The sequence below is a fragment of the Eucyclogobius newberryi genome, unplaced genomic scaffold (genome assembly GCF_026437365.1).
Source record: "Eucyclogobius newberryi isolate DKJ021-1_F unplaced genomic scaffold, fEucNew1.0.hap1 SCAF_121, whole genome shotgun sequence".
NCBI lineage: Eukaryota > Metazoa > Chordata > Actinopteri > Gobiiformes > Gobiidae > Eucyclogobius > Eucyclogobius newberryi.
Window position 1 is genome coordinate 246,071 of NW_027315748.1, and position 24,095 is coordinate 270,165.

At 44.9% G+C, this 24,095-nt stretch overlaps 1 pseudogene; it reads right to left on the reverse strand.

Annotated features, from left to right (window-relative positions):
- Positions 1–1,591: 1,591 nt before the first annotated feature.
- Positions 1,592–24,095, reverse strand: part of LOC140357026 (uncharacterized) — a 29,138-nt pseudogene continuing 6,634 nt past the window's right edge.

The window sequence follows — 24,095 nt, forward strand, 5'->3', positions numbered from 1 at the left end:
ACGCTCATGTCGTTCACTATCATGGTGTAGATTTCGGATTAAATTTGACCTGCGTTGAATTCTGGGATGGAAACGCTCAGCAGCGTAATCACAACAAACATGGCGGCGCCCGTGTCCCCCGTATGCTCCCCCCCCCCGCTCGCCTTTGCTACCAAAGTAAAGGCTAGTAGAAAAGGTCAATTTTTATTTTTTTAAATAAATATCTCCAAGAGAGTTGGGAAGTATGCGTCCTGGTGCCACGTGCACTGATGGACACCCTTGTGCTTGAACATGGTGTTTGTTATGGACAATATTCTCTGGGACTAGGATTTTAGGTAGTTATTGTTCGGATTTTAATTTAAAAAGGGCAAAATCTGAAGCTTGTTCAGCAAAACATTAATACCTACCGAGTCTCGTTTTCTGAAAAGGGAGCACTTTATCCATTGACTGAAAACTATAACTCTAAAAAAAAAAGATCAATAAAAAGTCTATAAACCAGAATGATTTTGTGTAGTTTAATAAACAAAAATATCAAAGCAAGTAATTACACATTAATTACACCAGCTATGTCTGGGATCAACGTGAAAAGTAAGTTTTGATTAATTCTAAAATAATCTGGATGAAACCTCAATTTAATGCCACTCTGCAAGTTTCAGCCACTCTCAGGTCTCATGTGTCCAAGAGAAGGCCCAGATGTGGATCAAGGCCTCCTCAGAGATCTTTGGGTCCTTAGAGCCGTCTGTGGCGCTGGTCTTTGCTCAGAGTTTAGCGTTCGAAGATTTGACATTCTGAGCACAGTGCTGAGACGTGGGAGACAATGGAAGCCCCTCCCACACATCATTAGCAAGTACATTAAATATGACATAAACACATTTCTAACACAGTTCTTAAGGCAAACTAAACTAAAGCATGATTTATTTACAAGTTTAGATCACACAGTAAACGTTAAGTCAGTTTAAATGTGAAATACAGTCATTAAGGACTTCATCCTGAGAAAGTTTCCATCCAGCAGAACAAGAGGATTTGTTACAGTGGACGATTCCACTTCTCCACAGGGGTCAGGTCCTTGGACCCATTTGGTGTCCTCTGTGTTCTTTATCAGAGGTGTTGACCCAAAGGGGGGGAGGGGGGTGTGGTGAAGACAGTGTTGTTGGTCCATGGGGGATGGGGAACATTCTTCCACCCATCCAACATTTTGCTTTGCTTTCTGCAACAGTGTCTGAATTATGAAAAGGTAATGTCTCTTAAAGGTCTCTATGGACACATATGTCCTACAGAGGCCATTTTGTTCAGAAAGAGCTCTTTGAATAGAAATTTAACGTTAAACATACCGGTCGCATACAATAGTGTCTTGAAGCCATGGGGCGGGAAAAGCCCTGTCCATTCTGACGCTAATCAGGTACTCAGTGATGAGGGAGCTAACATCAGCTAACAAAAGGGTTTTGATAGCCCTTTACAGTTAGGATACAAAGGAGAGTAATCTCAAGTGAAATTGTAAACACCCTTCATAGAGTAGAATAAATATTTGCATTCTCAGACTACATCCACATATTGAGAATGACTCTTGAAGGAGTTGGGGGGAAAAAAAAAGTGTCCAGATGATGAGCTCATTTATGGTAAAACATGAACATTAGCAGGCGTTTGATATGAAAACACATGCATCTGATAAAAGCCTTAGCCGCTAAGGCTTTTCAACAGTGTGGACTCTCATGTGTTTTATTAAGCTGCCTGAGTGGAAAAATGCCTTCTGACAAACATTACAGCTGTAAGGTTTCTCTCCAGTGTGGATTCTCATGTGTGATGTTAAGTTGCCTGACTGGAAAAATGCCTTCTGACAAACATCACAGCTGTAAGGTTTCTCTCCAGTGTGGATTCTCATGTGTTTTATTAAGCAGCTTGAGCTTGAAAATGCCTTCTCACAAAAATCACAGCTGTAAGGTTTTTCTCCAGTGTGGATTCTCATGTGTGCTATTAAGTTGCTTGACTGGGAAAATGCCGTCTCACAAACATCACAGCTGTAAGGTTTCTCTCCAGTGTGGATTCTGGTGTGCCTTTTGAGAGCGCTTGCTGTAGAAAAACTGTTTCTACACTGGTCACACTCATTTAGTGTTATTCCTGTGTGGGTTGTGTAGTGATTCGAGAGCTCAGGTGATGTTCTAAAAGCCTTTTCACACTGGTCACACTTAAAAGGTTTCTCTCCAGTGTGGATTCTCATGTGTGATGTTAAGCTGCTTGACTGGGAAAATGCCGTCTCACAAACATTACAGCTGTAAGGTTTTTCTCCAGTGTGGACTCTCATGTGTGATGTTAAGCTGCTTGAGCTTGAAAATGTCTTCTCACAAACATCACAGCTGTAAGGTTTATCTCCAGTGTGGACTCTCATGTGTGTTATTAAGCTGCTTGAGCTTGAAAATGTCTTCTGACAAACATCACAGCAGTAAGGTTTCTCTCCAGTGTGGATTCTCATGTGTTTTTTTAAGTAGCTTGAGCTTGAAAATGTCTTCTGACAAACATCACAGCTGTAAGGTTTCTCTCCAGTGTGGATTCTCATGTGTTTTTTTAAGTAGCTTGAGCTTGAAAATGCCGTCTCACAAACATCACAGTTGTAAGATTTCTCTCCAGTGTGGATACTAGTGTGTATTTTGAGAGCTCTTGCTGTAGGAAAACTGTTTCCACACTGGTCACACTCGTATGGTTTTTCTCCTGTGTGAGTTCTGTAGTGTTTCTTGAGCGCAGAAGAACAGCTCCATGTCTTTCCACACTGGTCACAGGTGAACCCCATTCTTCTGATGGACTTTTAGATCTGCCATGAACACAGAAAAAGAAGATGTTAAGTAATAATAGGGTTAAATAAATAACTTATACTTTTGTCAATTCCTTATCACCATTGAGAGTGGTGTTGTCATGGAAAAAAATAAGTCATTTTCACAAGCTTCAGTGAGTTATGAAACGAACAGAACTTTACTGTTTCTATAAGAATGTGGACAGTATAACAGGCTCTGGCTTTGGGTGGGGACCGACAGCATCAAACAAGTCTAGCCAGAGCTCTGTCATTCAAACATGTTTACATTCAACATTTAATGAATGTAACACATTGATTTAATTTAACAATTAAATGTGTTTGTGTGAATGAGGGTAAAGTGGGAGAGTCATGTTTGATCCTTTGTATTTCACATTCTGAGTACTTTTTTTTCCAGAGTTTTTTTGGGCCTGTAGGCTTTGACAGGACAGTGCAGTGGGAAATGGGAATGAGACTGGGGAACGACATGCAGCAAACAGGTGAAAGCCGGACTCAAACTCATGAGGCCGCAGCCCGCCCCACACGGCAGGCGTCTCTCAATGCTCGGGGTTTGAGAGACTCGACTAAAACCAAAGCACATCGTTTTCTTCTTCAAGAGACACACACCAAAAACACTGATGAAAAATGTTGGGGAGACAAAATATATTTTAGTTATGGAACAAATTGGTCAGCAGGAGTCGCAATGCTTCTACACAACATTCCTGGGAAGGTAATTGGCTCTAAAATGGCAGTTTGGGTCACTTGACTGGGCAACAGTTCACACCTGAGAGAGCTTCATAAGAAGAAAAAAATGTGTGTTTCCGGTAACTCGACCTGGATTTCAAAATAATGAAAACCAGACCTTAAACATTTTATTGCATATTTACTGGCCGTATGTTTCGAGAATGTCAAATTGTGAGAGCAAACTCAAAAGCTGCGGGGAAAAAAACATTTGTGGGCATCGTAAGCTATGAAAATCACCACACATTTGATTAGTTTTGTTTTACCCACGGGCGCATCCATGTATGCGCCCGTGGGATTTAATCATATAACCGTTACATGAGCAAACATATTTCACAAACGTGGTGTGAGTACAGCGCCAGATCAACTCGGGGAACTTGCAGCTGTTCACAGCAGCTACAAAAAAGTGTGGTTTGTTGCCGTGAGCAAACCAGCAAGAACTCGTCACAGAGCGGTGTTGTGTTGCCTGTGATAGCACGTGTGAACACAATGATTGGGAACATTTGTGGAATTATATATATATATATAAAATAATAATAATAATAATAATAATAATAGAAATCCTGCGCACTGTCTTACTTGCAAATAAAAATGTATTGGTAAAGAGACAACGTTTCGGCAACTGGGCCTTCAAAAAATAGTGATTAATACTATTTTTGACGTATGTGTAATTCATCATGAGGTGTCACTATTTGTCTATCGTTTTGTGATTAAAGGTGCCATAACATGCTTTTTTTCACGTTTCGTAGTCTAGTGTAGTCTAGTGTATAATTGGTAATAATAAGGGTTGTGCAACAGCCTTAACATAATAGTTAAGAAATATCACCCAGACCTTGGACCCCCTCACCAACCCGGAAATGCAAACGGCTTGGTTTGATATTCGCCCCCAACCTTGCGAAGAGCGATCTGGCTCCCCCGCCCAACCCGTGACGTAGTCTCAGAGAGCGTGTGTGCCCCGCCCACCCGTGACGTAGCCCCACAGCTGTCTGCTCCGCGCTGCGCAGCTCCGCGCGAATGAGTGAGGAGAATCTATCTATCTATCTATCTATCTATCTATCTATCTATCTATCTATCTATCTACAGAGATAGAGATGGATAAAAAAGTCTTATGTCCATCGCGCTCTTATTTCCTGGTTTTTCGTATCGGATAGAACTTCTCTCCGTTTATTTTCCCGGTTGCTGCATCAAGTGCCACATAAACCTTCACCATTGTGATAAGAGTAAAGAGTGCGATATCATTAATGACGTTTTGGGCCTCTTTGAGCCGTGTTTCCTCGTAAATCGAAGCAGAAAAACTCCGGAATGAGCTTGAAGGGAGACAGCAGCGCGGAGCCGGGGGGAAGGGGGCGGGAGGCGGCAGGCGGGGGGTGAGGGGGGCTAATGACGCGTGCTTGCCCTTATGACGCGGTCTTGCCCCACCGCCCGTCAGTTTGGAGATTTGTGGAAAGGAAATAGTCTGTAATATAGCTAAACACTGCGGGAATCAATCAAAAAAACACTCTGGACAAATATGAAGCACAAATAGCAATGTAAGAAGGTTAAAAGCTCTGAAAAGTCGATTTTGCATGTTATGGGACCTTTAACATCTGTGATTGGCCACTCCTATTTTTTAGGCCACTCCTATTTAAACCTCTGTCCCATCCTCAGTTAGCCATTTGCCTGACGAAGGCCCAGTTGCCGAAACGTTGCCTCTTTACCAATACATTTTTATTCGCAAGTAAGACAGTGTGCGGGATTTCTTTCCCAAGTACAGTAAAAAAAAAATTTAAATGCACAAATGCAGGTTGTCGCAGTTTTTATTTTATTTTTTAACACTTTAACAGTGCACCTTTTTTGAGCTAGCTTGAATAAGAAATAATAGTGCAGAATTTGAATTAAATAAAAAAGCAGCTCAACTTAAAATCCCCAGAAGCATGTAAACAAATAAACAAAGTGTATTAAAATTGCAACAGTGTCATAAAGTAAGGCCATAATGTGCTTTTCAGAACTGCACTCTTAATACTCTTGGGCTTAAATAATAAAACGTATGTTTTTCTTGATGAAATCCATCTGTTTTCGAGTCGAGAGTAGGCCAGGGGCCAGTGTTTGAAGCGACCTACACTCATCCTCGCAGTAGCCACGGTGTCTATCACGCCGTGTTGGGAAAGCAAGTTCTGTACGCAGAGATGGCCAGAATGTGCGACGCAGCGCACACTCCGCACTCCCGTCTCACACATAGCTTTCTTCATATTAGCAGCGCTTGTCACGCAAAATTACACCGACTCGTTGCTTGTCGATGCCCCAGTTATTGAGCATTTTTTCCTTAATCTGTTAAGATGCTCTCTGCTGTGTGGTGTCCGCGAAATTCCCTGGACATGCAGATGATTGATCCATGATGCAAGTTAACTGCCGTAAAGTGTGGGCAGTAAAATGTCATGATCCATTCATGTGTTATACGGAGGAGAGAGACTAATAATAAGCTTGAAATGTATAACGCTGATCAAACTAGTAAGAGTAAAATGTATATCCGATCACTGATCGGGATGCAACATCCGATCAGAAAATAATAAACAATGCTTTAGGTTACATCTGTCATGGAAGAGCAAATCCATGGATGTACGCGTTGCACTAAACAAAGACTGCAGCACAACAGAGGAAGTGAGGGCTTATTACTGATGTCATCAATGCAGTTAAGTTGATGAATCATTTACAAGATTTATTCATTTACAGGAACACGAAAGACCCCTGAGGAGACTTCTCTGTCTTTGAAGAAGAAGATCTGTCCAAGTGCATCGAGAGTGGACTGTCCATTCAGTGTGTCACATGCACTTCTACTGAGACGATACATAGCTTCAGATGACGTCACAACATCCGGGTCACTGCCCCCTCACAAAACCTTGATACCGAGTAAGCTAACTGTCATTCTGATCGATCTCAAAAAGTTGCTCAGTTTTGGGATGTTCAAATCACTGATGCTCCAAATGCTCTGCGTAACCACGTGACACGCGGTAGTTATGGTGTTGTTTCCCCCTCGCAAACTGAATGCCCCCGTTACTAGGTCAAGTGACCCGGATGACGACGTCAGCGTGAAGCTATGTATTGTTGCTGGGACAACGGTAAAAACGTGTATATCTTTCATAAAAAGCAATAAACATGTAAAATAATAGTAGAAACACACTCTCAGTAATTCACTTCACATCCAGCCGAACCGATAAAAAGAGTTCACTTCATTAGTGTTGTTGTTTTACGTTTGTAGCGTTAGCCGACTAGCGTTAGCCGACTAGCGTTAGCCGACTAGCGTTAGCCGACTAGCTAACGTCACAAACAAGTTAAAACTATGGCCTAAACACCGGATATAAGTGAAGGAAACACATTCCTTTACAAATATAATGTCATTCTTCACTTACCTTCGGCTATGTTGAGTTGGAGTCGTTGTAGGTCGCGGGTTTAAGCAGCGAGTCCAGCAGCATGGCAGGCACTAGATCATACACGCCTAACTCACGGAAGTACTTCTTCTTCTTCTTCTTCTTCTTCTTCTTCTTCTTCTTCTTCTAGTATTGTTTATCAGCAGTTGGCACGCAACTAAAGGTGCCACCACCATTACCGCCACCGGCCGGTATGGAGTGTGGGTTGGGAAGGCCCCAACAGTCCTTAAATCCTCCCCATTGATCCTGTTGACTTAAGGTACATAAGGAGTACCTTTACTATAACCTCTTGTGAGATGTTCAGCAATCATTCCTTGATACTAAATCTAATCCCATGTTCACATACTCTCTCTCACAATTTGTCTTTGCTGTTGATATTTCGGGCAATGAATAATGACATGCTCCACTGTCTCTTGGACTCTGCAGCGCTCGCACTCCCCTGTTCAATGTTTCCCTATTATTCTGAGGGTGTCATTCAGCCCTGTGTGTCCCAACCTCAGACACGTCAGAACGTCCTCCTCTCTGCGGCTCTTACTGCTCCACTCTCTTGTTCTCCCCTCTGCTCTCGTTTGTATAATATAGAAAAACCGGCCTTTGAGGCAAGATAAGATAAGATATGCCTTTAATGTCCACACATGGGGAAATGTGGGTGTTACAACACAGTAGATACAGGGGGAAAGGACAGATAACTTATAGGAAGTTAAAAAAAACACTCTTAATAGAAGAACTCTTATAAACAAAAACTCTTATTAACAAAACCTTGTAAACAGGTCCTCTCATATCTTAATAGGGAATGGAGGGCAGAAAAATAAAAATAAAGATAAAATAATAATAATAATAATAATAATAATAATAATAATAATAATAATAATAATAATAATAATAATAATAGAAATAAAAGTAGCAGGCATAAGACAAATAATACTAATAATAATGGTAAAGTAAACACTCTTATTTACATCAGTTGTATGCACATGAATGAAACTAATTGCGTGTGAGTATGACAGTAATTGCACATGAATATGACAGTATTGCACATGGTTAAATCAGTATTGCACATGTTCAGGGCTAGCAGTGTTTGTTATACAGTCTGACAGCAGCAGGAAGGAAAGACCTGTGAAACCTCTCCCTCACACAGCGAGGTTGGATCAGTCTCTCTGAAGCTGCTCTCCAGAGCGGACAGAGTGTCCTGCAGGGGGCGACACTCATGGTCCAGCATAGATGTGAATCTAGTCAGGACCCTTCTGTCCCCCACCTCCTGCACCGAGTCCAGAGCACAGCCCAGGACGGAGCGGGACTTCTTAAAGACTTTGTCCAGTCTCTTCCTCTCCCTCTCTGTGATGCTGCTGCTCCAGCAGGCCACACCTACAGGAGCTGATGCCACCACAGAGTCAGAGAAGGTTTTCAGGAGTGGCCCTGTCACTCCAAAAGACCTGAGTCTCATGAGGTAGAGCCGACTCTGGCTCTTCCTGTACAGTGCGTCTGTGTTATGAGTCCAGTTCAGTTTGTCCCGTCCTGGATGTTCACTGGTGAGGGGGCAGTGGGGTGGCCTCTGTGGAAGTCCACCACCATCTCCTTGGTCTTCCCCGCGTTGATGAGGAGGTGGTTCCGCTGACACCAGTCCACAAAGTCCTGTACCAGTCCAGTCCCCTGCATCATCGTCGTCTGTGATTAGTCCGATGATGGCAGAGTGGTCAGAGAACTTCTGCAGGACACAGCTGTCCGTGTCGTGTCTGAGGTCTGCAGTGTAGAGGGTGAAGAAAAAAGGCAAAATGACAGTGCCTCTGTGAGGTAGTCCAGGATCAAGCTTGTCCCTCAGGAGCAGCGGCTGGATGGCGTTGAAGGAGCTGGAGAGATCAAAGAACAGGATCCTCACAGAGCTGCCAGGTTTCTCCAGGTGAGAGAGAGAGCGGTGCAGCAGGGAGATGACGGCGTCCTCCACTCCGATGCCGGTATGCAAACTGCAGCGGGTCCATGGCTGGGCTCACGGTGGAGCGGAGGTGGTCCAGGACCAGCCGCTCCAGTGTCTTCATCAGGTGGGACGTGAGAGCCACCGGCCTGAAGCTGTTGAAGTCTTTGGCGCGCGGTGTCTTGGGCACAGGTACCAGACAGGAGGTCTTCAGACCTGTGGTACCACCCTGAGCTTCAGGCTCATGTTGAAGACATGCTCCATAACTCCACACAGTTCATCTGCGCAGGACTTAAGGAGCCTGGGGCTGATGCCGTCAGGTCCTGCTGCCCTCCTCACTTTAATCCTCTTCAGCTCTCTCCTCACCTGTGCTGTTGAGAGAGTCAGTGGTTGGCAGGGGGACTGTGTGCTGGGGGGATGGGTGAGTCCAGGCGAAGTGGGGAGCTGATGAGCTGGAGCAGAGGTGTGAAGAGGGACGGGTGCAGGGCATTGTCCAGCTGTGCAGGGGGAGGAGCAAGCAACCCATCTCCTCTGCCATCGTTTCCTAACTTCTTCCATAATTGTGGTTTTGATTTCTGTTTTACAATGCAAAATGGGGATGTCCACCTCTGCTTTTGTAGCTCCTCCTTTTGCATATTTATGTGCCAGCTCGTTCCCTTCCACCCCTATGTGAGCTGGGACCCACAAAAGGGTTACTTGTTTCCCTTGTCTGTTTATTCTTTCTAGCACTTGTCCTATTTCACAGATTACGTCTTGTCTGGTTTCCGAGCTCAAATGTTTAATACTTGTTATTGCTCTACTTGAATCTGATGCAACTAGATTTTTCTCTTGCCCATTTTCCTCCTCCAGTTTAGTGCCAAAAGCACAGCCAACAGTTCTGCTGTTTACACAGCTATGTAATCACTTACTCTTTTTTTTACAACAATGTCTATATCATGGATGACAAAAGCTACTCCAACCTTACCACTAGTTAACTTTGATGCATCAGTGTAAATTACTAGATTTTCTGAATACTCTCTATTTATGTACCCGTTCACATTAACACTACTACATTTCTTTCTTCTCAACAAACTCAGATCTACCCCAGGCTCTTTCAGAAACCATGGAGGGACATTAGAGTTTGGAACTGTCGGGCTCACGTTCAGCTGGTTAATTCCTATTTATTTGAGCTTCACTCTCTCCTATCCACCCAAAGCTGGTGAACTGTGCTTTTTCTTTTTCCTGACATGGTTTTAGTACATTTAGTCCTGGGTGGCTTACACTATGTCCTTGTAAATTAACCCAATATGTTAGAATCATCTGCTCTCTTCTGCTATCTAGAGGCATCTCCCCCTTTTCAACTTGGAGTGCATCTACTGGAGTTGACCTCATCGCCCCACAACACACTCTTAAAGCTTGGTTCTGAACTATATCTATTTTTTTTAGATTACTCCTTGAAGCTGAGCAATATACAATACACCCATAGTCAATCGATGATCTGATCAGAGCCATATATATTACCTTCAGGCATTTCCGGCTAGCTCCCCACTCCCGTCCCCACTCCCGTCCTCTCAAGCACCTCATAATGTTTACCACTTTTTTACACTTCTCTACTGTTTTACTTATATGCACTCCCCATGTCAATATAGTGTCAAACCACAACCCCAAATACTTAAACTCACACTCGTAAAAAACATTGTTTTTGTCTTATTTACAGAAAATCTAAATCCCCACTTAATTGTCCATGTTTCCACTTTATGTTTGGCTTGTTGCAATTTCCCCCCAGTATATTCAATATTTCTACCTCTCTTCCACATTACTCCATCATCTGCAAAAAGAGAGACCCCTATAGGGCCTTCCACATTACAAAATATTTCATTATTCATAATAGAAAACAGCACCGGGCCCACTACACTCCCCTGTGGCGTACCATTTTTGATGTCATACTTTGAGCTAAAATCTTTCCCCACACGCACTGAAATATTCCTACCAAAAAATTCCTAACCCATCCTAACATCTTGCCTCTTATTCCCATCTGATGCAACCTTATAATTAGCCCCTCCCTCCACATCATATCATCAGCTTTTTCAATGTCAAAAAATACTGCAACAACACACTCCTTATTCACTTGGGCTTTTCTAATTTCATTTTCCAAAATAACTGCTGGGTCTATTGTACTCCTGCCTTTCCTAAATCCAGACTGGTGGCTTTTAATCATTTCATTTTTTTCCAAAATATAGCATAGTCTTTCATTGATCATTTTTTCCATTAGTTTCCCTACATGCGATGTCAAGGCTCTAGGTCTATAGCTCACTGCCAAGCTGGGATCCTTACCTGGTTTACAATTTGGTACTATTACTGCCTCCTTCTACTGGTCTGGTAGGAATTCTCCATCCACACTTTATTATACAACTGTAAAATTAAGGCTTTACTTTTTCCACTGAGGTTCTTCAACATACAATAACTTCATCTTTTCATACTTATTTAAAGCGTCATTGAGTTCCTTCATTGTAAATTCAACATTAATTGCACTATCATAGTCACTGATATCATCTAATCTATTGGTGTTATTTCCCACAATCTTTCTTCTTGCTCTCTTTTCCTCTACACTCAGATTTTCCCGACTATTAACTTTTACATATTGCCTAGCTAACAACTCAGCTTTATTTGCATTATCTAGAACTACTTCTTCTCCATTTTTCATCACTGGGTAACTAAAACTTTTATTAATACCAGCCATTCTTTTAATTGTTCCCCAAACCTGACCTACCGATGATTGTCTACCAAGCGTGTCACAGTAACCTCTCCAATACTCTTTCTCCTTTTACCGTTCTTTTTACCATTGCCATTTTCTTTTTATAATCAATATAATTTTGAAAACAATCATTTCTTTTCAATACTTTAAATGCTTTATTCCTCGCTCGAATGGCATTTGTGCATTCTTCAGACCACCAAGGGACAATCTTTCGGTTTTGCTTACCTTTGCTCTTCCTTATTGTCTGCTTTGCTGCTCTCACAATCGCGAGACACAAATAAGTTTACATCCACATTTACTTTCTCCATTTCCATCCATCCATCCATCTTCTACCGCTTTATCCGGGGCCGGGTCGCGGGGGCAGCAGTCTGAGCAGGGACTCACAGACTTCCTTCTCCCCAGACACTTCCTCTAACTCCTCCGGGGGGATCCCGAGGCGTTCCCAGGCCAGCCGAGAGACATAGTCTCTCCAGCGTGTCCTGGGTCTTCCCCGGGGCCTCTTCCCGGTGGGACATGCCTGAAACACCTCCCGAGGGAGGCGCCCAGGAGGCATCCGGAACAGATGCCCGAGCCACCTCAGCTGGCTCCTCTCGACGTGGAGGAGCAGCGGCTCTACTCCGAGCTCCCCCCGTGTGGCCGAGCTCCTCACCTTATCTCTAAGGGAGCGTCCAGCCACACGGCGGAGGAAACTCATTTCGACCGCTTGTATCCGCGATCTTGTTCTTTCGGTCACTACCCAAAGCTCATGACCATAGGTGAGGGTAGGAACATAGACCGACCGGTAAATCGAGAGCTTTGCCTTTCGGCTCAGCTCCCTCTTCACCACAACGGTCCGATGCAGCGACTGCATCACTGCAGCCGCTGCACCGATCCGCCTGTCGATCTCACGCTCCATCCTTCCCTCACTCGTGAACAAGACCCCGAGATACTTGAACTCCTCCACTTGGGGCAAGGACACCCCACCCACCTGAAGAGGGCAAGCCACCTTTTTCCGGTCGAGAACCATGGCCTCGGATTTAGAGGTGCTGATTCTCATCCCAGCCGCTTCACACTCGGCTGCAAACCGTCCCAGTGCATGTTGCAGGTCCGGGTTTGATGGAGCCATCAGGACAACATCGTCTGCAAACAGCAGAGATGAGATCCTGTGGTCCCCAAACCGGACACCCTCCGACCCCTGACTGCGCCTAGAAATTCTGTCCATAAAAATTATGAACAGAACCGGTGACAAAGGGCAGCCCTGGAGGAGTCCAACATGCACTGGGAACAGGTCTGACTTACTGCCGGCAATGCGAACACAGCTCCTGCTCCGGTCATACAGGGACCGGACAGCCCTGAGCAAAGGGCCCCGGACCCCGTACTCCCGGAGCACCCCCCAAAGGACACCCCGAGGGACACGGTCGAAAGCCTTCTCCAGATCCACAAAGCACATGTGGACTGGTTGGGCAAACTCCCATGAACCCTCGAGCACCCGATGGAGGGTATAGAGCTGGTCCAGTGTTCCACGACCGGGACGAAAACCACTCTGCTCCTCCTGAATCCGAGGTTCGACTATCGGTCGGATTCTCCTCTCCAGTACCTTGGAATAGACCTTACCCGGGAGGCTGAGGAGTGTGATCCCTCTGTAGTTGGAACACACCCTCCGGTCCCCCTTCTTGAACAGAGGGACCACCACCCCGGTCTGCCAGTCCAGAGGCACGGTCCCCGAACGCCACGCGATGTTGCAGAGACGTGTCAACCAAGACAGTCCTACAACATCCAGATACTTTAGGTACTCAGGGCGGATTTCATCCACCCCCGGAGCCCTGCCACCGAGGAGTTTGCGAACAACCTCAGTGACTTCAGCTTGGCTGATGGATGAGCCAGCCTCCGAGTCCCCGGTCTCTACTTCCTCTTCGGAAGACGTGACTGAGGGATTAAGGAGATCCTCAAAGTATTCCTTCCACCGTCCGACGACATCCCCAGTCGAGGTCAGCAGGTCTCCACCCGCACCGTAAACGGTGTTGGTGAGACACTGCTTCCCCCTCCTGAGGCGCCGGACGGTTTGCCAGAATTTCTTTGGTGCCGACCGATAGTCCTCCTCCATGGCCTCCCCGAACTCCTCCCAGGCCCGGGTTTTTGCCTCTGCGACAGCACGGGCCGCGGCTCGCTTGGCCTGCCGGTACCCGTCGATGACCTCCGGAGACCTACAAGCTAGAGTGGCCTGATAGGCCTCCTTCTTCAGTCTGACGGCATCCCTTACTTCCGGTGTCCACCACCGGGTTCGGGGGTTGCCGCCACGACAGGCACCGGAGACCTTGCGACCACAGCCCCGAGTAGCCGCATCAACAATGGAGGCGGAGAACATGGTCCACTCGGACTCAATGTCCCCAGCCTCCCCCGGGACATGGGAGAAGCTCTCCCGGAGGTGCGAGTTGAATACCCTACTGACAGAGGGCTCCACTAGACGTTCCCAACAGACCCTCACAATGCGCTTGGGTCTGCCAAGTCTGTCCGGCTTCCTCCTCCGCCAGCGGATCCAACTCACCACCAGGTGGTGATCGGTTGACAACTCTGCCCCTCTCTTCACCCGAGTGTCCAAGACACGCGGCCGGAGGTCTGATGACACGACAACAAAGTCGATCATTGACCTCCGGCCTAGGGTGTCCTGGTGCCATGTGCACTGATGGACACCCTTGTGCTTGAACATGGTGTTCGTTATGGACAATCCGTGGCTAGCACAGAAGTCCAATAACTGAACACCGCTCGGGTTCAGATCGGGGAAGCCGTTCTTCCCGATCACCCCTCTCCAGGTGTCACTGTCATTGCCCACGTGGGCGTTGAAGTCCCCCAGTAGAACAACAGAGTCCCCGGTCGGTGCACTGTCCAGTACCCCTCCCAAGGACTCCAAGAAGGCCGGGTACTCTGCACTGCTGTTCGGCCCGTAGGCCGCCACAACAGTGAGAGACCTGTCCCCCACCCGAAGGCGGAGGGACGCGACCCTCTCGTTCACCGGGGTAAACTCCAACACGTGGCGGCTGAGCTGAGGGGCTATCAGCAAGCCCACACCAGCCCGCCGCCTCTCCCCGCGGGCAACACCAGAGAAGTGGAGCGTCCAGCCCCTCTCGAGGAGATGGGTTCCAGAGCCCAAACTGTGCTTTCTCCATTTCATTTTCACAAATGACCCTGAATTTATTCCAGTCTATTCCTTTAAAACACCACCTACTTATTCCTTCCGTGCACTCTCATAATTAAAACTTATCTGTTTTTATTGGGTAGTGATCACTCCTTATCAACGACCCAGGTGCTCATCCCAGCAATATGATGGGCTGATTTTGTTCCATTCCTTGCATTAAATCTAGTTCCACTCCCGTCATTCAAACATACAAGACCCTTCATATCCATTAAATCCTCTATCACCAACCCATTCTCATCATTATGCCCACAACGTACTATGAGCATTAAAATGACCACAACATGTAGATTTGCCCTCAAGATGAACCATAAAATCCTGCAGACCCTCCAGTGTTAAACGCTTAAGATGAGATAAGATATTCCTTTTTTGTCCACACATGGGGAAATTTTGTTGTTGCAACGCAGGTAGATTCAGAGGAAAAGGATAGATAACTTATAGGAAGTTTAAAAAGCACTCTTAATAGAAGAACTCTCCCCCACACTTCTATCACAATGAATTCTAATTCTTTCCCTTTACTTAAAACTCTATACTGATCCCATTCCTGATAAATATTGCACATCCTCCACCATTTCCTCCTTGCCTATCCCTTCGAACACACTCGTACCCTCTAATAACAAAATCTAATGTTGGCTTTAGCCAGGTTTCTTGAACACAAATGACATCCGGTTTCACCTTACTATCTTGTACATATCCTTTAAATTCCTGTCCATTTGCAATGAGACTCCTGGCATTCCACTGCAGTATAATCAGGTCTTCTCACTTGTTTCTCCTCCTGCCTTACTGTTCCCCTCTAACCTTTTGTTCATTAGCTCCCAAGAGATACCTTTAGCACCCAAGAATTTCTCCGCCCCCTCTACTATCATCTTAGCTTTGTCTGGTTTACGTTTGACTTGTTCAGAGCAATTTATCACATAAGACAAAAATACTACCAAGTCATCAACAGCAAGTACTATACTTGTTCCTCCTCTTTTTGGAACAACACTGGTGTCAGCAGTGTTTCCTCGTTTCTGTATTTGGACCTTCGTTGCAGCTTCTGCATACGAGATGTTATTCAACATTTTTACCTTTTCAATTTGTACAGCTTTCTTTCTTACCTCACATCCACCAAACGTCGCAGTGTGCTGTCCCCCACAATTACAGCACTTAATCTGAGCATTTTCCTCACATTCTTCAATCTTATGTTCACCTCCACATTTTAAACATTTCTGCTTGCCTCTTTACACCGTGGCCATAAAGCTGACACTTGTAGCACCGGAGTGGAGGAGGGACATATTCTCTTACCAGGAAACTCAAACAGCCGACCTTCACTCTCTCAGGAAGCACATCTTAAAATTCCAATAAAACCGACATGCTCTGAATTCTTTGGCCATCACTCCATCTCATCAATCTCTTAACAGAATCCACCCCTGCACCCAAACTGTTTTTAAACTTATTCAGATCTTCATCCAGGGGGATTCCTGTGACTACTCCACGTGCTCCTTTCCTTTCTCCAACAACCTTAAACTCACTTACAGCCATCTTTCCAATGCTACTAATCTGCATTGCTGAGTTTTTCTGCGCCTCCGAATCACACACAATCAGTAGATTACCATCTCTCAACACTGGCAAATGCTACATCCCCCAATATCTTCTTTATCTCCCTTGACAGCGCCAAGATTCCAATTTTTCCTAACTCACTCTCAGTTTTAAATTGAAGGATTACTTTAGGATTATTCTGCTCTCTCACGACTCTTTTCCGACCCTCCGATCTCCCTTCATCTGGACTGGGCAGAAGAATGAAGCGATACATGAGCATAAGTAACAAACATAGTAGCATAATCAATATACTTCATTCCCCCTGTTGATATCTGAAGGAGATCACAATCAGAACCCATATATAATCAAATAATTCACATAAAATCACTGGTGAGAAAACCGTGCATCAATATAAACATGTCTACTACAGAACTGCAAAACTTTCCCATTGTTCGGCTCACCAGACAACTCTGAAAAATAAAGCACAGCGCAGCACACTAGACAAAGGGAAAGGTTAGAGTAGATAACATTCCTCTTCCTCCGGGAGGACAGCATCTTCCTTTGGCACCAACATATCAACATATACTGACCTCCTCCTGCCTGAGCCACAAAGCCGCCGATCGTTCGTTCCACCAGGCGGGTAAGACACCGTGAAGGTCTTGATACAGGGTATGCAGCCATAGCCACACAAGACCAGGATGGCCAGGAAAACGGCGAGGGAGAGTATCACAGACGACATTAACCCTTTCCATTGTCATGGAATCAGACATGCACCGATGCTATTCCGTAACACATCGAGAACACAATTCAACTTAGAAAATGAAACGACACAGAAATATGAGACATTTGTATGGCAAGCTTGGGAGAAAACGCCTGGACTGATCACGCAGGCTGTGGTACGCAGCCTGCGTGATCCTCCTGCGTCTCACCCCGTTTTTTCCCATGCTGGTTGGTTTTGTTAGATATTCTGGAATAGGCGGGTCACATTTCTCATTGGTCAGCTTCACATCAAGGCACTTGTTTTACAGCTGGTATTTTTCCTAGAGATCAAGCCTTGGGTAAACATTACCCAAACTCCTCTGGGCTGTCACCCCCCTAGGGTAAACATCCTTTGGCCCATCTTTACGACCCCTTCACAAATGCAGTTTGTCACACACCCGTTATTCTCTTAGACTAATGATGCAGATAAAATATCACTATTATGCAGATAAAATACATCACAGAAATATAATCATATATTCACATTTTATCACATCCATTTACCAAAATAATTCATCCATGAATCCCAAATGGATGTGTCTACCCCCGAATGCTTTTTCATCTTTCTATTTAGTGTGCGTAATCCGTCAACAACCTGGGTCAAACGGCCCCCTTCGCGTGTGTTATTCGGTATAAAAGTACAACATTGCTCCTCCCCTATCATGGCGCAAATCCCGCCTTTCTCTGCCAAGAGCATGTCCAAGGCTATACGATTCTGGAAGGCCATCAGAGAGGTAGCGGCTAGCTGCTCGTGTACAGCAGTGAATCCTTCCTGGGAAAAATTACCCAGTCTCTGAACATTATAATGGATGTAATTAATTCTATCAACGTTTTTATTTATAGTACACCACGGGCAAAAGAATGATTCAAATCCTGCGGCCACTTGATTACTTATTTTATACTCGTCTGGCACACCCCGTGGGACTCCTATGGCATCGACATAGGTTGGGTCAGCTTCACTCAGCCAGGGAGTGGATTTCCCTACCGATCTCATGGGACGCAGTGGGTTCTCTGCCATCCGGACAGGAGAATCAGCCCACTGCAAAATGTCGTTAGCTGTCATGGGAAACACGTCTGCCTGCACAATGAGAGATACTAGGGCACAAGGACCTTCATTCTTGCCGTCTAATGCATGGTGAAGCACTTTGCCTCCGCACCACCAATAGAGATCTGCGCGCGTCAGTAGAACGATATCTCTATGTAAGCTATACATTAGCGCGCAGGTCCCTTCCGGGACGTGGCCAAATTTATTTCCACCTCCGGATTTATTAATACTTCCCCTGCCCAGTAAACTCCTAACCGTGGTACAGAGGCTGAGCAGGCATAGTACTCGTTGCAACACGATTTTATTTGGTTACATGAAACGGAATGCAGGACATGCGGATCAGCGGTGGCAGACACGCGCCCGCCGAAAAAACATCGAAAAACAGACCCAAAAACAACAAGACACTTCCGGCTACCCACAATGCCACCCTCTCTCTTCAAGGGGCCAGCCAGGTAGGTAACAATGTATTTCCGGGAGACTACGCACCACACAGAGAACTGCTGCCTCTCACTGGTGATAGTCCGTTATGACGCTCTGTACACCTGCTGATGCAAAGAGGGGACAAGCAAAGTCTTCACTGACACAGATTTAAACCCCAGATCAAAGAAGTGGGACAAAAGTGATCTCCTCTGAACTGCAAACCTGTTACACTCCATTAAAACATGGGGGACAGTTTCTTCTTTTCCACAGGTTTCACATTGGCCATTATGATGTTTTCCAGTCAAGAAGAGGTCCGATGCTAAGCCCCAGTCACAGTCTCGTTATCAGGCCAGGTAGTTTATGAATATTCACCTTCAAAAAACAAGGAATTCTTTCAATAGCTTCTACTGTCTTTTATAGTAGGTTTAATTTCTAGGTATCAAGCACACCTTGTACTTTTTTCAATTCAACCCTATTTAGATAATAATAATACAATTTAATAGCTTCTAAATCAGGTAAACTAGAAAGTCAAATCTAAGTTTTTTTTTTTAGTACTTTTTGTCTCCAGGTATCATACACACTTTTTAATTTTTCAAATTAACCCTTTATAGGTTTTTAATGAATATTCATCTTTAAAAATCTAGGAAGGCGGCAACCCCCGAACCCGGTGGTGGACGCCGGAAGTACGGGATGGCGTAAGGGATAAGGTTTCTTCTGCTTATGGGACTCCTAAGGCCGTTGACAGGTATCGGCAGGCCAAGCACACCGCTTGTGTCACAGAGGCAAAAACCCGGGGCGCTCCCAGGGAAATTCACTGTCACTGTTGTTTGGTCACAGTCTCAATAATCGTGATCAATCATTAAATCGTGATATTTAATCAAAACGGTAAAATTTGACATCCCTGCTCTAAAACAAATAATTGTTTGAATAATCGTGATTACAGTTATGGTTTTAATAACTGTGATTGTCATATTTTTTTCATTAATTGAGCCTTAACGTTACTTTTCACTTGCAGATTTAATAGTGAGACAAACAAAAATCACACCTTTAGCAAAATGGAGAAAGAAATGTGACTATTTTTTGTGTTAAAAGTCAGTCTGCTTTTAATAAGACAAACTCAACTCAAACTGAAATCGTCAGTGTTGAAAGAAAAGCGTTCAATCATCTGTCACGTGGCCCGGCTAGGAAAGTGTTATAATAATGGGCTCTGGCAACATCCAGACAGTTTTCTTCCTTATACGCTGCAAAACGGAAGCGCTGGGCTGAACGTCTGCTCAGGCGCGTTACATGAGAGACACGCAACTTTGTAACACACAATCAAGACGCCAAACCGTTCTATTCAAACAGGCCTGCGAGACTCATCGACACCACATTCAACAGTCCCTAGTTCAAAGGGCACGTTACAGGTTTTTATTTGGTGTGTCTGTATCTGTTGTACATATGAACCATAGTTTTACACCGATCGAGCGGCTATATGCAAGGAAAAGTACAAACAAATCTATAGTAAATGACAGGAAGTGACATCACATTAGGGTCCAGCCAGAGTAGATGTATAATTTACACAAAACAACTGTTTTTCACCCTATAAATGTTAATTCAACAAAATAAAGGAGCGCTCATATATTTCTATTTGTCGAATCAAAAAGTGGTTGCTGGGTAATTCACTAGTGTGATGTCATAAATTACAAACAGGAAGTAAAACTATAAACCTAAACCTCTACGGCCAAAACCGTGCAGTAGACACGATTAAAGCGGGCAAAACTATTTAGTATCTTTATGATAAGACTAAGGCAAAAATAGTGACAAAAATCTTTATCTAATTCCTGATAACGATAATCAGACAATATTATTTCAATACAACAGAAATGTGTTTAAATGTGTTAGTTGAGGTTTGAACTTTTTACCATCAACAATAAACTTAATATTCAAATTCAGCCCATCTTAAAAACAACATTGATTTTATATATTTTGCTAACAGAACATGTATTTAACCCAAAGTGGAACGACAACACCACAAGATCACAGGAGTTCACACTATTGCAAATATTTTTTTTTATTTTTATAGAAAACGACCAGTGTATTTACATGAAAAACGACAGAATGAACCCATAATTCACTCCCAAATCTCACAGTATCTCACTTGTTTATTCTTTTCTGTTGTTGTGAATATTAATCCTTCAAAAGAACCCAAAATGAATTTGACAAAGACACCATTGATCGATTGTTCGACTAAAGGTCTACAGCACAACTCAACAGGACACATTTTGACTTTTTTTTTAATACGCTCTGATTTTGAATACAGCCCAAAATGGGTTTGAATATTGAGCAAATGGTTCATGGTTTTGAACCGTCATCATATTTGCAGTGGTTTTCAAAGCAAAGAGTTCAGTTGGATTTAACCAATTATTCAAAATATTACCTCATGACCATAGGTGAGGGAATGTAGATTGACCGGTAAATTGAGAGCTTTGCCTTTCGACTCAGCTCCTTCTTCACCACAACAGACCGCTGCACCGATCCAACTGTCAATCTAACGTTCCCTCTTCCCTCACTCGTGAACAAGACCCCGAGATACTTGAACTCCTCCACTTGGGGCAAGGACTCCCCACCCACCTGGAAAGGGCAAGACACCTTTTTCCGGTTGAGAACCATGGCCTCGGATTTGGAGCTGATTCTCATCCCAGCCGCTTCACACTCGGCTCAAACCGTCCCAGTGCATGTTGCAGGTCCGGGTTTGATGGAGCCATCAGGACAACATCGTCTGCAAACAGCAGAGATGAAATCCTGTGGTCCCCAAACCCTCCGACCCCTGACTGCGCCTAGAAATTCTGTCCATTAAAACAAAAAACAGAACCTGTGACAAAGGGATGCCCTGGCAGAGTCCAACACGCACTGGGAACAGGTCTGACTTACTCCAATGTACACAGCTCCTGCTCCAGTCATACAGGGACCGGACAGCCCTGAGCAAAGGGCCCCGGACCCCGTAGCCCCAGAGCACCCCCCAAAGGACACCCCGAGGGACACGGTTGAAAGCCTTCTCCAGATCCACAAAGCACATGTGGACTGGTTGGGCAAACTCCCATAAACCCTCGAGCACCCGATGGAGGGTATAGAGCTGGTCCAGTGTTCCACGACCGGGACAAAAACCACTCTGCTCCTCCTGAATCTGAGGTTCGACTATCAGTCGTATTCTCCTCTCCAGTACCCTGGAACAGACCTTACTGAGGAGTGTGATCCCTTTGTAGTTGGAACACACCCTCCGGTCCCCTTTCTTGAACGGAGGGATGACCACTCCGGTCTGCCAGTCCAGAGACACTTAGATGTGTCAGCCAAGACAGTCCTACAACATCCAGAAACTTTAGGTACTCAGGGCAGATCTCATCCACCCCAGGAGCCCTGCCACCAAGGAGTCTGCCAACAACCTCAATGACTTCAGCTTGGGCGATGGACGAGTCAGCCTCAGAGTCTTCAGTCTGCTTCCTCTTCGGAATATGTGATAGTGGGATTACGGAGGTTCTCAATGTATTCCTTCCACCGTCCCGACAACATCCCCAGTCGAGGTCAGCAGGTCTCCACCCGCACCGTAAACGGTGTTGGTGAAGCACTGCTTCCCACTTCTGAGGCGACGGACGGTTTTCCAGAATTTCTTTGGGGGCAACCAGTAGTCCTCCTCCATGATCTCCCCAAACTCCTCTCAGCGACAGCACAAGCTGCGGCTCGTCTGGTCAGCCGATACCTGTCAAAGGCCTCAGGAGTCCTACAAGCCAAAGAGGCCTGATAGGCCTACTTCTTCAGCCTGACAACATCCCTTCCGGTGTCCACCACCGGGTTCGGGCGTTGCCGTACCTGCAGGCACCTGAGACCTTGCGACCACAGCTCTGAGCAGCCGCATCGACGATGGAGGTCACGAAAATGGTCCACTCTGACTCAATGTCCCCAGCCTCCCCCAAGAAATGGGAGAAGCTGTTCCGAAGGTGTGAGTTGAAGACCCTACTGACAGAGGGAAGACGTTCTCAACAGACCCTCACAATGCGCTTGTGTCTGCACAGCTTCCTCCTCCGCCAGCGGATCCAACTCACCACCAGGTGGTGATCAGTTGACAGCTCTGCTCCTCTCTTCACCCGAGTGTCCAAGATACGTGGCCGGAGGTCAGATGACACGACAACAAAGCCGATAATTGATCTCCAGCCTAGGGTGTCCTCATACTTCCCAAATTATTTACCATCCCAGGGGGGAGATAACACATTAAAAAATGGGAGATTGCCCCCCTATGCAGGAGATTTCAAATTTTATCAGAATTAACCAAAAATAACACTAATGAGGCGAGCCACATGACTCATCGGATAAATATTCGTCCCACTTTACGCTTCATAGTATATTTCTATATTAAACAAACCATGTAGTGTAGAACCGGTATTTATTTTCATCAGTCGATTTATCCTTATTGGCGCCGCTATCTTTGTTAACGCTCATGTCGTTCACTATCATGGTGTAGATTTCGGATTAAATTTGACCTGCGTTGAATTCTGGGATGGAAACGCTCAGCAGCGTAATCACAACAAACATGGCGGCGCCCGTGTCCCCCGTATGCTCCCCGCCGCTCGCCTTTGCTACCAAAGTAAAGGCTAGTAGAAAAGGTCAATTTTTATTTTTTTAAATAAATATCTCCAAGAGAGTTGGGAAGTATGCGTCCTGGTGCCACGTGCACTGATGGACACCCTTGTGCTTGAACATGGTGTTTGTTATGGACAATATTCTCTGGGACTAGGATTTTAGGTAGTTATTGTTCAGATTTAAATTTAAAAAGGGCAAAATCTGAAGCTTGTTCAGCAAAACATTAATTCCTACCGAGTCTCGTTTTCTGAAAAGGGAGCACTTTATCCATTGACTGACAACTATAACTCTAAAAAAAAAAGATCAATAAAAAGTCTATAAACCGGAATGATTTTGTGTAGTTTAATAAACAAAAATATCAAAGCAAGTAATTACACATTAATTACACCAGCTATGTCTGGGATCAACGTGAAAAGTAAGTTTTGATTAATTCTAAAATAATCTGGATGAAACCTCACTTTAATGCCACTCTGCAAGTTTCAGCCACTCTCAGGTCTCATGTGTCCAAGAGAAGGCCCAGATGTGGATCAAGGCCTCCTCAGAGATCTTTGGGTCCTTAGAGCCGTCTGTGGCGCTGGTCTTTGCTCAGAGTTTAGCGTTCGAAGATTTGACATTCTGAGCACAGTGCTGAGACGTGGGAGACAATGGAAGCCCCTCCCACACATCATTAGCAGGTCATGAGGAAGTACATTAAATATGACATAAACACATTTCAAACACAGTTCTTAAGGCAAACTAAACTAAAGCATGATTTATTTACAAGTTTAGATCACACAGTAAACGTTAAGTCAGTTTAAATGTGAAATACAGTCATTAAGGACTTCATCCTGAGAAAGTTTCCATCCAGCAGAACAAGAGGATTTGTTACAGTAGACGATTCCACTTCTCCACAGGGGTCAGGTCCTTGGACCCATTTGGTGTCCTCTGTGTTCTTTATCAGAGGTGTTGACCCAAAGGGGGGGAGGGGGGTGTGGTGAAGACAGTGTTGTTGGTCCATGGGGGATGGGGAACATTCTTCCACCCA